This window comes from Podarcis muralis, chromosome 11 (genome assembly GCF_964188315.1).
Source record: "Podarcis muralis chromosome 11, rPodMur119.hap1.1, whole genome shotgun sequence".
In the NCBI taxonomy this organism is placed as follows: Eukaryota; Metazoa; Chordata; class Lepidosauria; order Squamata; family Lacertidae; genus Podarcis; species Podarcis muralis.
In genome coordinates, this window is record NC_135665.1 from 31965213 (window position 1) to 31980918 (window position 15706).

Consider the following 15706-nt stretch of genomic DNA (forward strand, 5'->3'; position numbering starts at 1 on the left):
TGTTCAACTCCAGCTTCTCTCACCTCCAGCCAGCAAGGTCAATTATCAGGGATATGGAAATTGTAATCAAGCAACATTTGGAGACACACACGTTCCCAACACGAATGCAACGATTTCACATCAGTGGAGCATGACACTCTTAATCCCACAGGTGTGGGTTCGAGCCCTACGTTGGGTTAAACATTCCCGCATTGCAAGGGGTTGGACTAGATGACCCTCGTGGACCCTTCCAACTCCACAGTTCTGTGGTTCTATTACAGTGGTACCTCGAGTTACAAACGCTTCAGGTTACAAACCAGGTTAACCTGGAAGAATTACCTCGAGTTGAGAACTTTGCCCCAGGATGAGAACGCAAATTGTGTGCCGGCGGTGCAGCAGCAGCAAGAGGCCCCATTAGCGAAAGCGCGCCTCTAGTTAAGAACAGTTTCAGGTTAAGAACGGACCTCCGGAACAAATTTAGTTCGTAACTAGAGGTACCACTGTACTTTAAGGGGGGCGGGCATCAGTGGAGACCATACCTCCTTCCTGTAACATAAAGCTAGGTTCTTAGATCCAAATATACAGTACTTCCACAATATATCTGATGGAAAGATCACCATCCTTTCCTTGGAAGTAAATGTCATTGAAACTAACACTACCAGTGTAGTAAAGTGGTTAGTGTGTTAGCCTGGGACCTGGGAGACCAGGGTTCAAATCCCCATTTGGCCATGAAGTTCCCTGGGTTGACCTTGGGCCACTCACTGTCTCTCGGCCTAACCTACCTCACAGGCTTGTTGTGAGGAGAAGGAGACCGTTATACACTACTTTAGGCTCCTTGGAGAAAAGGTGGGCTATAAAAGCCATAAATAAATACCTCAAAGTAATTAGAAGTGAAGAAATCTAAGCAAATCTCCATCCCAATTACCCATACTATACTATGTAGTAATAATATGTCATCAGATCCTTTGAACAGACAGGCTAGTTAGCATGATAAGTAGGCCGAGGTGCCCTGTCTTTCTATGCTAGAGAAAGAGTTTAGGTTTTTTAATATATATATAACCCCAAGGGTAGAGTGGGGTGTTATAAGATACAATATGAGTTGTAGGGAGCGCAGTTTGCTGAGAAGTGTGGTATTAGAGGGCAGTCAGCAAACAAACAAAAAACAACAACAAAAAAACAGGAAAGAGTGAAGGAAGAAGAAGTGCCTGGGCTTAGGCAGAATCCTAGAGCGATGCAGCTGCTGTTGTACAATCTTTCATTTTGTAACTAAGCCTTGATGAAACTTCACTTGCATGACTCAGTTACCTGGGGCAACAAAACAAAGAGTGCTAGATGAAACTGACGTAAGGTAGCTGTTGCCTGTAGGACCCACTTACAGTCACTGCTATTAAGAAGTGGTGGGTGCAGTTTAGAGTTTTCTTCGTAGTTTTTATCGCTACAGTACCAACAACTGACCAGCCAAGCAACTTTTGAAACATTGCAAATATAGCCAACTCACGGGAGTCTGCACCACAAAAGAAGGTGTGCAATCCTTAGTTAACAGGGAAGGGAGTCTGTTAATATTTTATACTCTTAAACAGCTCCTCTGTATGATCAGTTCATGGCGTCAGGAGAAAACGGGTTAGGACTTCGGTTTGAAAAGATAAAGACACTCTTAAATTGGTTTCTTTGTATACCTATACTAGCTGATTCAATGCCCTCAAAGGGTTCCCAAGGTGGCTTAGAACATTGACATGATACAAAATTGTACAAAATCATGCCAAATTAAAAACAGGGAACACTGAGCAGGAAAGCACACAAGCCACAAATCCATCTAGCAGGCAAGAATTTAAAACAGAGTCTCTTTCCCCTCACAGTTCTTCCTCTGGAAACAGCTGCCCCACAAAGGCTTCTAGGGCTGTGAAAATCCAAGACTGTTAGGCTTTGGAGTCTCCCCTAGAAATTTGATGTTGAGCAAGATCTGTTGGAATGTCAGTATGTGGAACTTCCATTTTATGCTCAGCCTGTATATATTTGTAAATACACCTTGTATCACAGAAATGCAAAAAATAAAACGGGTCAAAGGCCTGGTGGAATTTAAATATTTTAACCACCTGCCTAAAAGCGATCACTGAGGGAGTCATTGGGACTTTTATTGGGAGAAAGTTTCTGCGTGTTGCAGCTGAGAGGTCCTGTCCCATCTCTTAGCCATCCAACTGTACCTCTGCCAGAGGGTGTCACATGGAGCAAGAGCTCTGGTGATGCCCAGGGCCAAATTTAAGTTTGATGAGGCCCTAAGCTACTGAAAGTAATGGGGCCCTTTATATGTCCAGCTGTCCTTTGTCAACAACAAATTGCCACTGTTTTTTGTGTTGAATATATGATATATGGTAATTTATGGACCTAATAGGTATTTAAAGCCGTTTGCACATAACAAAATATGTATTTTATCAAATTAATTGTTGAACTTATATTTTGGAAATGTACATACAGGTTTTCCCCCCTCTAATTTTTTTGGGGGTCCCCAAGAGCGTGGGGTCCTAAGCTATAGCTTGTTTAGCTTATACAGTGGTACCTCCAGTTAATGACTTAATTTTTTTCTGGAGGTTTGTTCTTAACCTGAAACTGTTCTTAACCTGAGGTACCACTTTAGCTAATGGGGCCTCCCTCTGTCGCCGCACTGCTGGAGCACGATTTGTGTTCTCATCCTGAAGCAAAGTTCTTAACCCGAGGTACTATTTCTGGGTTAGCGGAGTCTGTAACCTGAAGCGTCTGTAACCCGAGGTACCACTGTACGTAAATCCGGCACTGGTGATGATGGCGCATGCGGGGGGGGGGGGGGGTTGACCTTCAAATATCCTGGTCTCAAATCAGTTAGGGCTTTGTAAGTCATAACCAGCGCAGTGAATCGAGCCTGTAAATGAACCCAAAGTCAGTGCAGGTTAAATAAAACGGGAGTGAGTGACCATGACGTCATCCGGAAAGCAAATACCAGAAACAACTTTGGCCGCTGTGTTTTCCGCTAGCTGCAGCTTCGAAATCATTTTTAAGGGCAGTCCCAGGTCAAGTGCATTACAGATGGTACAGCTGTCAAACAGGGAAGATTTTCACAGCACAGGACTGAAGCCAAGCTAAGGCATTATTCCCTCATAACCAAGGACAGTGCGTCAAGATAACTATGGCTTGAAATCATTTGCCTACCAGGTATTTACATAAAGCCAGTTTTAAAAACTCCCCTGGTTTCTTTTAGTTTTGTTCTCGGGTATGTGTTTCAGCTGCACAGGGTAAGTTTATTCAAGCAAGCTGCTCCTTCCTGAAAGTCAAAATATACTGTTGAACGTACAATTACACAATCCCCTAGCCATTGTCATTGGGGGATTACTCAGAGGCATTTGAGTGCCATTGTGGAGAAATCGTCCAAAGCCTTACCCGAAGCCCTCAGATAACCTCTGCTTTTGTTGGAGTCTGGTTTCAGAATTCAGGTATGTGTGTAGGTGTCGATGTGTTTTTTCTGGATGGGAGACAGGAATTTTGATGAGATTTGTATTAGATGGCTCCACCAGACTTTTTAATTTCTTTCGTATTCTTTTCCTAGAAGGCAAGCCTTACTTGAACCACAATCCTATAAAATGCAGAAACATTCCTGCTGCCCTTACAGCATGGATTGAGGCAGGAACTGTTTAAGCCCCCCTGCCCCAAACCTCAGCTGACAGCGCCACCTATAGGTGAATCTGCCTGGCACATTAGCTAAAGTAGCATAAAAAAGTGCATTGCCTTGATTGTTTAAAAATAGCTTCTTCTAGAGGTTTTGGCACAGCAGAATCCACCAGTCCTTTAAAGTGGTCCGGGGGGTGGGTGGGCTTGATATACTTCCTGTTTTGATGCTAATATGGGCTGCATTTTTTTTTCTGTGGGGTGGTGGGAAGGATCGTCAAGCCTCTCAACATGTGGCTGGTTTTGACTTCATAGGTGGAAACTTCGTCTAGCACCACAATGGGGCTGGGAATTAGATTAGTAGAACTGACAGGTTTGTTTTTTGCATTAAAAAATAAATAAATACTCAGTTACTGCTGCCAGCAGCCAGAGCAAAGTGTCTCTGCCTTACCATTAAGTATGGATGGAAGGCTCTGTTAATTTCGGTTCTCTGTTTTCTCATTTTTCAAGTCTTAAATCAATTTCTCTACATTTCTGCAGCAATTTGTGATTTTTTTAAAAAGATCATTTCTTGCATTTTAGTGTGAATTTCTCATAATGAACACATTTTGTGTGTAGTTTTGATTAATGAACACATTTAGGGCAAGCAATTTCCCCTATTAAGATGTGTGTTCATATGCTATTCTCACTAATATATCCATTTTCATGCACTTTCCCCCCTATGTGATAACCTCTGGAGAGAGACAGAAGGAGGATGTCCCTGCAAATCCTCCTGATCTTCCAGAAGTTTTGGATACCATTGACCATGATATTATTCTGGAGTAGCTGTATGAGTTGGGAGTGGGTGGCACTACTCTGCTTCCTTAATCCAATAATATGAACTAACAATGGAATTTCATTTGACATCAGGTGAGCTGCTCCCTCTTGAAATGGCTGGGGAATTTCATCCAAGAACATTTAGCAAAATTCCCATCAGCATAAATTTTGCCACTCACAAATAACATGGAGCATTTTGGGGACGTCACCTTGGGGAAGCCCTTGAAATAAGGCACAAAGGAGATTCAAATAAAGCTGATTAGACAAGGGAAAGGTATTGCAGAGAAAGTGAACATAGGAAATATAGGCACTGCTACTGCTGGGATCAAGTTGAAGGCAAATATTCGCTGTGCTAGGAGGTCAGGCAGCTCTACGGAGGCTCTATGTAGGTCTGTGGGGCTGATCTCTGAGGACTTGCCTAACTTTGCATACCGTCTAACCTATATAAACAGCATCAGTAATAAAGGATTTCCTGTTCTTTTTGGAAGCTTGGCATCCCCAAAGTCTATTTATAGGCAATAGTCCTATAGTTCATTTGTAAGCATGTGATGACATATGGTGAGCTGTCAGTACAGTTTCTTTTGAAGCAGGCGGAGCGCAAGAAATCCTCCTGCATTCCAGAACTCTGAGCATGTGTCAACTATCTATACAGCCCTCGGTAACATAAGAGAAAGCAATCTGTGCACACAATGGAACACACGTATTTATAAGCAGCACTAGAAAAAGGCAGAGAGCCTGGAATTGGGGTTTCCAGTTTTTCATTAAAAACAAAACAAAAAATCTGGTACCTTAGTTTGAGTGAATCTGAAGATGTACAGAGTTCCAATCTGCCTAGGGGAACATTTTCAGGACAGTGGGAGAGAGGAACCTAATGGGACAACCCCATCGTCTGCAGCCAGGTTTGCTCTTTTTAACCAGACCAAGGTTCTAGTCCACACACAACTGTAACCAGAAACTAAACTGGAAAGTAAAAAGGCAGCCATCTGCAATTAGCAAAACGGCAACAGCATTCTCACCAGGTAGAAATGTTGCAAGATTTGTAGAACTAAAGAAAGGACACTCACAAGCACATATGTTTAAAATGGGTTCCCAGTTTCCCAGCAGATGTGCCAGCAGACACCTTGACTCTTAGTGGTGTGTGTAAAGTCCAGTCAAAGGCGACTATGGGGTTGCGGCCCTCATCTTGCTTTTGAGGCCAAGGGAGCCGGCATTTGCCCACAGACAGCTTTCTGAGTCATGTGGCCAGCAGGACTAAACCACTTCTGGCACAGCAGAACACCATGACGGAAGCCAGAGCACACAGAAACACCATTTACCTTCCTGCCGGAGTGGTACCTATTTATCTACTTGTGTGCTTTCTAACTGCTAGGTTGTCAGGAGCTGGGACAGAGCAATGGGAGCTCACCCTGTCATGTGGATTTGAACTGCTGACCTTCTGACTGGCAAGCCCACAAGGCTCAGTGGTTTAGACCACAGCGCCACCATGGAGTGAACACAGAGCCGACCCTCAGCAAGGCAAGCAAGGAAACCACATTCCACACCAGACACAGACAGTCCACAAGCAATCAAAGGACGCTCCTGTGATCAAGGAGCTGATTTTTGTCTATGTTGGGATACAATTGGGTGCCATTTTGAATCAGGATGGCAGATGGAACATTTCAAGACAGCACTGACTTTTTTTGTTCCTTAAAATTTCGAAACAATGCTGGGTATGAGGCTGTTAGTTCTAAATAAATTCTAATGTGCCCTGAGAAGGAGAAAAATAGAAACCTCTTTTTTTTTTTCAGAAGAAGAAAACTTTCAGCACAGCATTAGCTAAAACCATTTTAAGCAAGCCTTTCCTTTCCCCCTCTAAGTAGAGAATAATTTTCTTCCTTCGGAACTGCCGAGTAATTGTAACATAGCAAAAAAGAAATTAATTGTTATGGAAATTCAGGCTAGATCTGACCCTGATTCCAAGCTTTTCCCATTTTTGCAGGGAAGCTACTAAAGGAGTTTGGGAACTGGGATTAAAAGAAATTATCCTCTTTCTTCCCCTTGGTACTAAACAATGAGTGTTTTTCAATAAGAAGGCAGATGTTTCTGTTTATGATGAATGCTTGTGCATACCCAATAACTTTTAATAAGGAAGTTTAAAGGTAAGTAGTCTTAGACTAAATTGTTTTGGTTACTTCATCACCACAGGCAATAATTAGTTTCATTTAATTCTCTAGTATTTGAAATGATGAATGGTCATGGTAAAGAAGGTTCAGTGCTATGTAGTACCTGGATGATAAGTGAAAAATGAAATAACAAATATACAAGCTCTAAATCCCTTCCCCTGAAGCCAAATCACTGGGGGAATGCACCGAGATTTGACCAAGATCACATGTATAGTAGATGTATAAGCAAAGCAGCAACACAGGGTCAGATTCTGGTGGCAGACTTAAAAACACATGACTTTCACACCATCGGAAGACAGGTCACTGGGCCTTTGTTAGCTGAAGTGTCAAGATGCTTCTGTTTTTCTGTTATGCTTAGTGTGTGTTCATTGCTAGTTTAAATATTGCCTGTTTTAATTTGTAAACCACTTTGAGAATTTTGAACTCAAAAGCCATATTAAAATTGCTCTAAATAAAGTTGTGGGGTGGTGAGAGAATCATGTCATAGAAGTGAAATCACATGTGTATGTTTCATACTTACCCATTTGAACCTGGAATTTTTTTAGATAGATAGCCTACAGGCCACACCAAGCCTGCCTGCAGAACCCTTTTTGCGGCTTGGCAAATGCATCATGTTATGTACTGAAGTTCTCACCCTGGGCCAGCAGGGGGATACTGTAGATAGTTTTCACTCAGGTCCACATATGCAAATAAGGGATTGAAAGTGACGTTCGGTGATTGGATAGTTACAGAAAGTGATTACTGTTGCGTTGTAGTGGAGCTCTATATAAGCAGGCTGGCTGAACCCTTCAGCCCTGTTCTGTTCTGGCCTGTGAATAAACAAGAGCTGTTTGAAGAATTGCTGTGTTGTCTGATATGTTCACCCACAACTTAACACATCAGGTTCTGAATGCCATTAACAGCCATCACAAGGAGGTGGCATGCAAGAAAAGTGACAGTATGCCAGCCCACTATTTGAGCTGACTCCGCACCTGTGCCATGAGGTCATTTCATGGGAAAATTCTGCCTATGAAGTGGCCTGAGACTGAAAAGCCTTTGGTGGATTAAGTGGCTTATAGTGGGTCAAGGCTGTAGTCCCAGGAGTGCATTTTATCTCCACACCAGGTTTGCATAGGCAGGACCAACTAGAGAACAGACGGCTTGGATGGTGTTGCGGCAAACTACTGCTTGTCTGCTAGCGAAGCCTGAAAGGGTTCTGTTCAAGGAAGGACAGAGAGGGAACATCTGACATGGACGTGAGCAGCATGTGATCCCCCAATGGTCCTTTTGTGGTGTCTGTGGGCACTTGTTGGCCTCACAAGGACAGCAGCTTCATTTCAAAGTTTTTCACTTCTCATTGCGGTCAGATGCTAGTGTCTTTAAAAAGGAGGAAACAAGTAACAGTGTACCCAGAACCATACGGAGAAATGAAAGCCAGCCATTTTGTGCATAAATTCTTCTGGAATAAAAATGCACCAAAGAATTAGCTATGGGATGCCATTTATGAAAATAACATGCACAGTCCCGATAATATTCCATTTGAATGTAAGCTTCACATATATTATTGGAATCCAGCATTGAACTAAGTGAGCATTCTGGCAGTGCAAGGATTTCTGCTTGTGCAATGGAATTTTCTCTCCCTCTCCATCCTTTGTGCACCCCTTAAATCTGTTCTAGGTGTTTCCTCAACCTTCTGCGGAAGATTTGGGAGAGGAGAGGAAGTCCTGTTGTGTAAGTGGGGAACCTTGCAATGACAGGAAGCCTATGCATACACTGAGGATGAACAAGCTGCTTATCCTGTGTGGACTATGTTTGGCACTAGCATTTAAAAACTTGTGTTTTAACCATCAAAAAGATCTTTATAATGTATTCACTCCTTTTGCTTCTTCACTTTAAAAAAGAATAGTCATTTTGGTCCTAAAACATTAAAAGATTGCCAAACTTTATGTTGTATGGTATATTCATTGGAACCTCCTCCTAAGCTTAAAACTGCCTCAGAAATAGGGATAGTCTAGGTCAGTTTTCTTGATTTTCCATCTTTCTAGAACACTACTAATCAGAGGGAAAGCCCTCCATTTTTCACCCTTAGGCCACCAAGCCTATCCTCTTGTGTAAGTTCAGGAAACAAAGGTTGGGAGCTGGTGGAGAAGACTTCTGGGGATGGTTGAGGACTACAGGGTTTGGGAGATGGGATTGCTTCAGTTCAAACTAGAGGCTTGAAAAGCTCAGTTGTCTTCTAAGGTGGGATTTTCAAGCCACCAAAGGACTTCCCTGGCATCTATATTGAGGACACTTTTAGGGACTATGAGTGAATTTACATTGGAAGCAATCTGTTAAAGGCACATCATTACTACAGGCAGGGTTGAGGAGACTGGGCATGTTTTCCCTGGAGGAGGAGGAGACTGAGGAGGAACCTGACAGTACCCTTCATGATAGCACCTGAAGGGCTGGAAAGAGGGCAAATTCTTGTTCTCTGCTGCCTCAGATGGCAGGATTAGATATAACCAATGGCTATTCTGGAGAAAAGGGCTCACTGGGAAGCTGTTAACATGAGAACGGTGCCACTATTCACAACTGTTCTTTGCTAGTTCGTGCTCTTAGGAGCTTGGACACTGAAATAATTTATTGTTCCTTGGCTTATCTTCTCTAAACCTTGTCTAATTCTATTCTTTCCCTAAAATCCTTTCCCATCTAGGCCAAGCCTCTTCTAAGATGCTTCCTTTAAAAACCCAATCCATTATTTGATCTTTATTATTTGATCTTCTTGTTTGTGTCTATTCGGCCTTGAGTGATGGGTATCATTAGGCTTTTGTTCCCTCTACCCCTTCAGTTCCGACCCTATCGTAGTTGCATTTGATTTTACATTCAGAGTGCTTTCAAGGTCTCTCTCTATTTCAGTCACCTGCCTGACTCTGTGTCTGCATTTGTCTTTGTATGTGACTGCACAAGCATTAGTGCCGTAGTGTTCAGTTTCATGTTTGAATGGAATGTCACTCAGTCCATGAAGGAGGAAGCAGGAACATGACAATGGTGGTGGTGCTGGGGTTTCTGGGAAGCAGAAGCAGCAATATGAGTTATGAATATGAAATAATATGAAATTTGGCAGCCTCCAGCCTCTCGGAAGGGGCTTCTATGCCTGATATTTTTAAAAAATCAATTTCTGCAAAGAAATAAAAACATTATTGCAGCTGGAGAGGCACTTAACTATGCACCCAAAGTGTCACAGCTTATCTGAAATTACTTACCAGAGTGTGAGGTTTTCACATCCAAGCTGGAGTGGGTGCTGCTCAAAACAGTCTGGGGCAGATCCAAAGCGCTGAACTGGGCCCTGAAGCATCACCCCCCCCGCACACCCCTACTGGACAGCTGTCTATTGCGGGGCGCTCTAGCTCTGAATTTCAGGCACTGAGCAAAGGCTTGGACTAGATTTCCTGAAAGGGCCCTCACTTCAACTCTATGATTCACACTGATTACCCTACGATCAGTCTTGTCTTGTAACATTCACAGGGGGTGGGGGGTGTCCAATGATATTTTTTGCTGATACCCACGCGATGAACTACTGTTATATGACCCACAGCTACAGGGCTGCCCTTCACTTCAGCAGAGGGGCAGCTCTCCACTTGTAATCATGCAATCCATTCTTTTATTGAAGTGAATTGGGAAAGATTTGTGGGCAAGAAAGCTCTACATGTGCACAGGAACACCTGATGTCACTGGGTTGAGCCCTATTGGCACAGTCTAAATATCAAGGGTGTCTGAGGGCAAGTACAAATGATAACCTAATCAAGGTGTAACGTAACATAGTGTGCGGTATCACTTGGTGAGCCAAAGTCATGTCAACAACCTTAACAGCCCAGGGGGTCAGAGAGCCAGTGTGGTGTCGTAGTTAAGAGTGCAAAGTTCAAATCCCCCTGAAATCCACTGGGTGACAATGGGCCAGCCTCTCTCTCTCTCAGCCTAACCTACCTCACAGGGTTGTTGTGAGGAGAAAATGAAAAGGGGGAGAATTGTGTATTCTAACTTGAGCTCCACAGTAAAAAGGTAGGATATAAATGGGGGGGGGGGGCGTTCCTGTCAAGTAGTGAGGATAATTTTATTACAAAAGTGCACATAAGCCAGGGAATTCTCATTGCCACTTGAGGGAATATTGCAGATGCTGACATGTAATCAACGTGTTATTACTATGTTGTAAACCAGAGGGATCAGGGACCTTTCTGAGGACCATATACTCTCTTGTGCAACCTCCTGGAGGCCACAGGGCAGAGGCAGGCATGCCCAGGAATTTTTAAACCCACCCACCCACTTCTCCAAACTCCATCCAGGTACCCAAGAGGCATTACTGCTTGCAAGGACACATTTCAACCAGCTGAAAGCACCTGAGAAAAGCACAGAGCTTGGGCTAATCAAGAGTGTGGAATGGGGCCAGGATGTGTGGCATGGTTACAAGTCCTGAGGGCAAGAGAGAGGACTTCCTTCCCCTGCCCCCAGGCCTGAGGTTCCCCACCCTTGGTGTAAATGCTAGCTAGTATTGCCGTTGCTCTCAATGGGACTGGCCTGAATAATGTCATCTAATTTATCCCCTTTGCATATGGTTGAAATGTGACTACTGTGTTTATTAGGTAATCACAAGATTTTTTTAAATAAAAAAATCCTCTTGGGATTCTGGGGAGAAGTGATTTATTTTTAAATCAGCATTGGAAGGAACCACCAAAAATACTGCTCCTCTTCAGTGTTGTGATCTGGCTGCAGGGCTCCGATGCAATCCTCCCTTGTCCCTTGCGCCTTTTGGCAGCTGACAACATTTCATGCTAACAGGAAACCAACTTCTCCTTGGTGAGTGTACTCGTTTGGGAAGGCAAGAGAAATTAAAAGTAGACAGCAAGCAACGTCAGCTTAACCGGAGGAAAACTTGCCAGGGCTGGCTGCTAGCAGCAGCATTCAGACTTGCTCCAAGGACAGAGCTTCAGGGATCCAGTAACCAGCCCAGTTGTATAACATGACAGAGACAGAAGCAGTCAGCATTCGGAGAAGTGAGAATGAAGCAAGCTGCAGGGCTTTTGTGTTTTTGGCATTTTTTTTTTTTAAAAAGGTCTCTGAGTACAAACTGTAGCATGTACTTCATGACACGCCAACATCTGAGAGGGTGCTACGTCTGCCGAACAGTTGGGCAAGCCTCAGCTAATAGAACCATGTTGAAATCTTCCCACTGGAACAAGAGCTTGTGCAAAGGTCTTTTAGTGGACAGATGAGCAATAGGAGCATTGACCAATGCGAAGCAGCCCAATCTGGTTTCATAGAGCAACTAAGCCCTTTGGCCTGTGCCATTGAGAGCTTTTCCATACAAATGAGAAATTTCAAAGTGTCATCCCTGCAAGTCACAAGCTGTTGACCCCTGCAATGCTGATCACTGCCAGTTCTCATGGTGGGCCAGGGACTTGCAGTACCAAATTGACTGTAGCACAAAGTCCCTGTTGCGGTTGCCCCACCCCCCACTTCAGAGAGCATCCTTGTCCTCCATCACACATTTTAATTTTAATTCTTGGTGGTTTTTAAATACCGTTTATGATCTATGTATCTTATTTCTATACAATTCTGTTTCATTACTCTGGTATAATCTGAATACAGAGTGGCTATATTAATGAATGAAATTAATTAAATGGAATATTCTCGTTTGGCACAACAGGCATCGCTATAGTGGTAGCTCTAGTGTGTGCGCAATGAGAATTGCTGTTCATAACATGCCCCCAGAAAGGATTGTTATGAAATGCATCAGGACCAGTGTTTTTTGGAGGTGGCGGGGGGGGGGGCGGTACTCAAGGGTTCATTGTACCGGCACCTTTCCCCCTCTAAATGTTAAAGGTGTGGCACTTGCTGAAACAACTTCATGGTGAGTACTGGAACCCTTTTTTCCTTTTTATAAAAACAATTCTCAGGCCCAAAATAAAACCCTCCTCCAAGCACCTGGGATCACACCCCCGCCTTTTCTTTCCTTCCAGCAGCAGTGCTTAAAGCAGCCATGGAAGCGTTTGCAACATCTTTATGCAGCCATATCAGGTGGGAGTTCTGAAAAGTCTCAAGTCAAAGGGTGATAATAAGCAAGTCCTTCATTTCCATCTGCCTCATAACAAAAGGCATGGAGAACATGAATACCCCAGCTATGTTGCATTTGCATTCACTTCCTGTAGCATTCTGGGCAAAGCTGAAGAACATGCTGGCTTTCCCTATCGAGTAGTTCTGTGTTTCATTGAGTTTCAATAGGTTGCTTTGTAGTGATGTCCAAACATCACTGCCATGTGGAGCATTTATGTTGAAGTTTCCCAGCTTTGAATCTTTTCTCGTCTTCCCTCCAAAAGTTTTTAAAAGTGGGAGCTTGACTTTTTTTTTTCTGGGAGCAGGCCAACACAGCTTTTGGGCTCTCGGGCATTTGGGCTCTCAGGTGTTCACACACCAACTTTGCACAGGCAGGAGATACAGGAAGTTGTTTTGCTGGAGGGCGGAGGGGCTGAAGGGCTGCATTCAGCTCAGCAGATCACAAGCTGTGCCGGACTATTCTAGAAGAATAGACCTTATTGTTTGTGTCTGAGGGTGAGTGAAGGAGTTCTCCAGTGTCTGACTTTTGTTGTTGCTCCTGGCATGTGTGAATGATACTTAAATATTTTAAGTACATACCCCTCAACCATCCTGATTTGAGCAGGACACCCCAGAATTACAGAAGCCATCCTGGCTTCTGATTGGATCCCAAAATGTCCTATTTTGATTCTTACGGCAGAGTGCCAGACCAAAATACACTTGTTTTTTTCGTCTTCCGTGAGTCGCTTGGCTTCTGCGAGAATTTGGGACCAAAAAACGAGTGTCCCAAATTTGATCAGTGGGATGTTGGAGGGAATGTAAGTAGCTGTTTCTAACTGTTGTCAACTTGAAGCTTTCAGGGACAGGATTAGCGTCAAATAAAAGGTCGTAAAAGCACAATTTCTCAAAAGTAAGCTACCTGGAGCTCAATGGAACTTACTAGGTTGATTTGCACATCATCATAAGCCAAACAATGGTTTATTGAGGTCATGCTGACTCCTGGAGAGGAGCCCACCCCATTTTGCTCCTCCTGGGTCCTTTTGGTTCAGCACAGCAGCCAAAGTTTGGCTTAGTGTGTGATCCAAACAAGGGATCTTGCTTAAGCAGTCTCTCCTCCTTAATCACTATGCAAATAATCATATTATTCCTCAAAGTGCTAGATAAAAGCAATATATATTGAGCATTTATTATTACCATTCCAGCCTGCAATTTGCAGCTTCAGCCAGAATTGTTTCCAACAGAATGCCAAATGTGTGGACTGTCCTGTCCTAAATGGCAGAAGAGATAATGATAAATGCTTCCAGACAGCTTTTGGAGAGTGTCTTCAATGTGTGTTTACTTCTTAAAAACACCAGGCCACTATGATAATATTCCATTTTTTACAAAGAAAAGCTTTGTGGTAGCTTTTCTGCTCTCCATATTTGTGGAATGACTCAATATTGATTATTAGAGAAATTCTATAGTTTCTTATTTAAATATTGTTCATGTATCAAATTTTGTGTTTACCATGGAAAGTATATAATCTTTAGAGAGAATAATTACAAATTAGCAGGAGCTATAACCACAGCAAGTGGTTGTGGTGGTTATGTTGAAACTTTCAACTTGTGGCAAATTTTCTTGTTACGGTGACACTGCAGAATTCTGAAACGTTGTTTTCATAACAATTGTATATCAGCAACTCGTATTCATAGCACTGTGGAGTTGGAATGGTCCAAAACACACAAGCATGACATTCATCCAACAGTGTACCTGTCCTCACTACACAGATCAATGTACGTAATAGAGGCTACAATGCGCCAGAAGCAGAGAGTAGGTGTACTGTCAGAAAGTGTTTACAGGACAAATAACTTGCAATGTCACATATTATTTAGATACTGAGCACTTGGAGATTGTAAACAAACACTAACCCAGCACTTAGTGACCTTGACTGCTCCTTCGTTATCTTGGTTCATCTTCGTCCTGCAATACCAAGAACTTTGAAAGTTCTTCTTCTTTCTTCTTTCTCTGACCCACTAAGAAGATTCTTTACGTAACCATCTAAGCCACATCAGTGCTCAACTCATGGCTCTCCTCGCGCCTTTCTCAAGGCATTTAGAGAGAGACAAGATTAATAGAGATGTCCAGATGGTAACCAAACTGCAGTGTACATCTAATAAACTTGCTAAACAAATTATCTGTATCATTTGCTCCCAAGTGGTGGAGGAGAATCGCATTACAGTGGTACCTCGGTTGTCATCCATTCCAGGAGTCCGTTCCTGGAACCATTCAGAAACCAAGGCTTCCTGCACTCAGTCGGAAGCCGTGTCTGATGTTCGGCTTCTAAAAAACGTTCACAAACCGAAACACGTACTTCCGGGTTTACGGCGTTCGGGAGCCAATTTGTATGGGAGCCAAGCCATTTGACAACCAATGTATTACTGTACACTTCCATACCTGATCAGTGTGCTAAGTTATAGCTGATAAATGCTCTTTATAATCATTTTCTTCAGACATTTGCTTTTGGAAATAATGAATGCATGTTGGGAGATGGTGTGGCAAGCTCCAACCCTGATCTATTTATGTTCATTAGAGAATCTGAAAGGAATACTTGCAAGAGGCTCTCCTCAGCCATAATGAATATACATTGGTCAAGGAGGGTCAGGTATGTTGCCCACCCCCTAGGTGTGTGTGTTATCTCTAGAATTGCTTGAAATGGGCTCTGTATTCTTCTCAGTTGCAAGCTATTCAAAGCTGAACTGAGTCATACCTGAAAACGCTGATGTTAAACAATAATTAAAAGAAAACAAGTAAGAGAAAACAGCCCATACATCAGGGGGTTGCCAACTTTTTGGGGCCAGTGGACAATGTGGAATTTGCAGAAAGTGCTGCGGGTGCCAATCAGAAAATAGTGGCTGTGAGGGCATAGAATAACAGAATGGTGGCTGTAGAGGATGTGGTGTAACACAAAGTGGCTGCCACATCTAAAAAGGATCAGAAAAAGAGCCAGGAACATACAATGGTGCAGGCATGTCCAGCCATCAATGGAAAAAGGCACCTGCATCTGCCACTATAGTAACTGCTCACAGGAA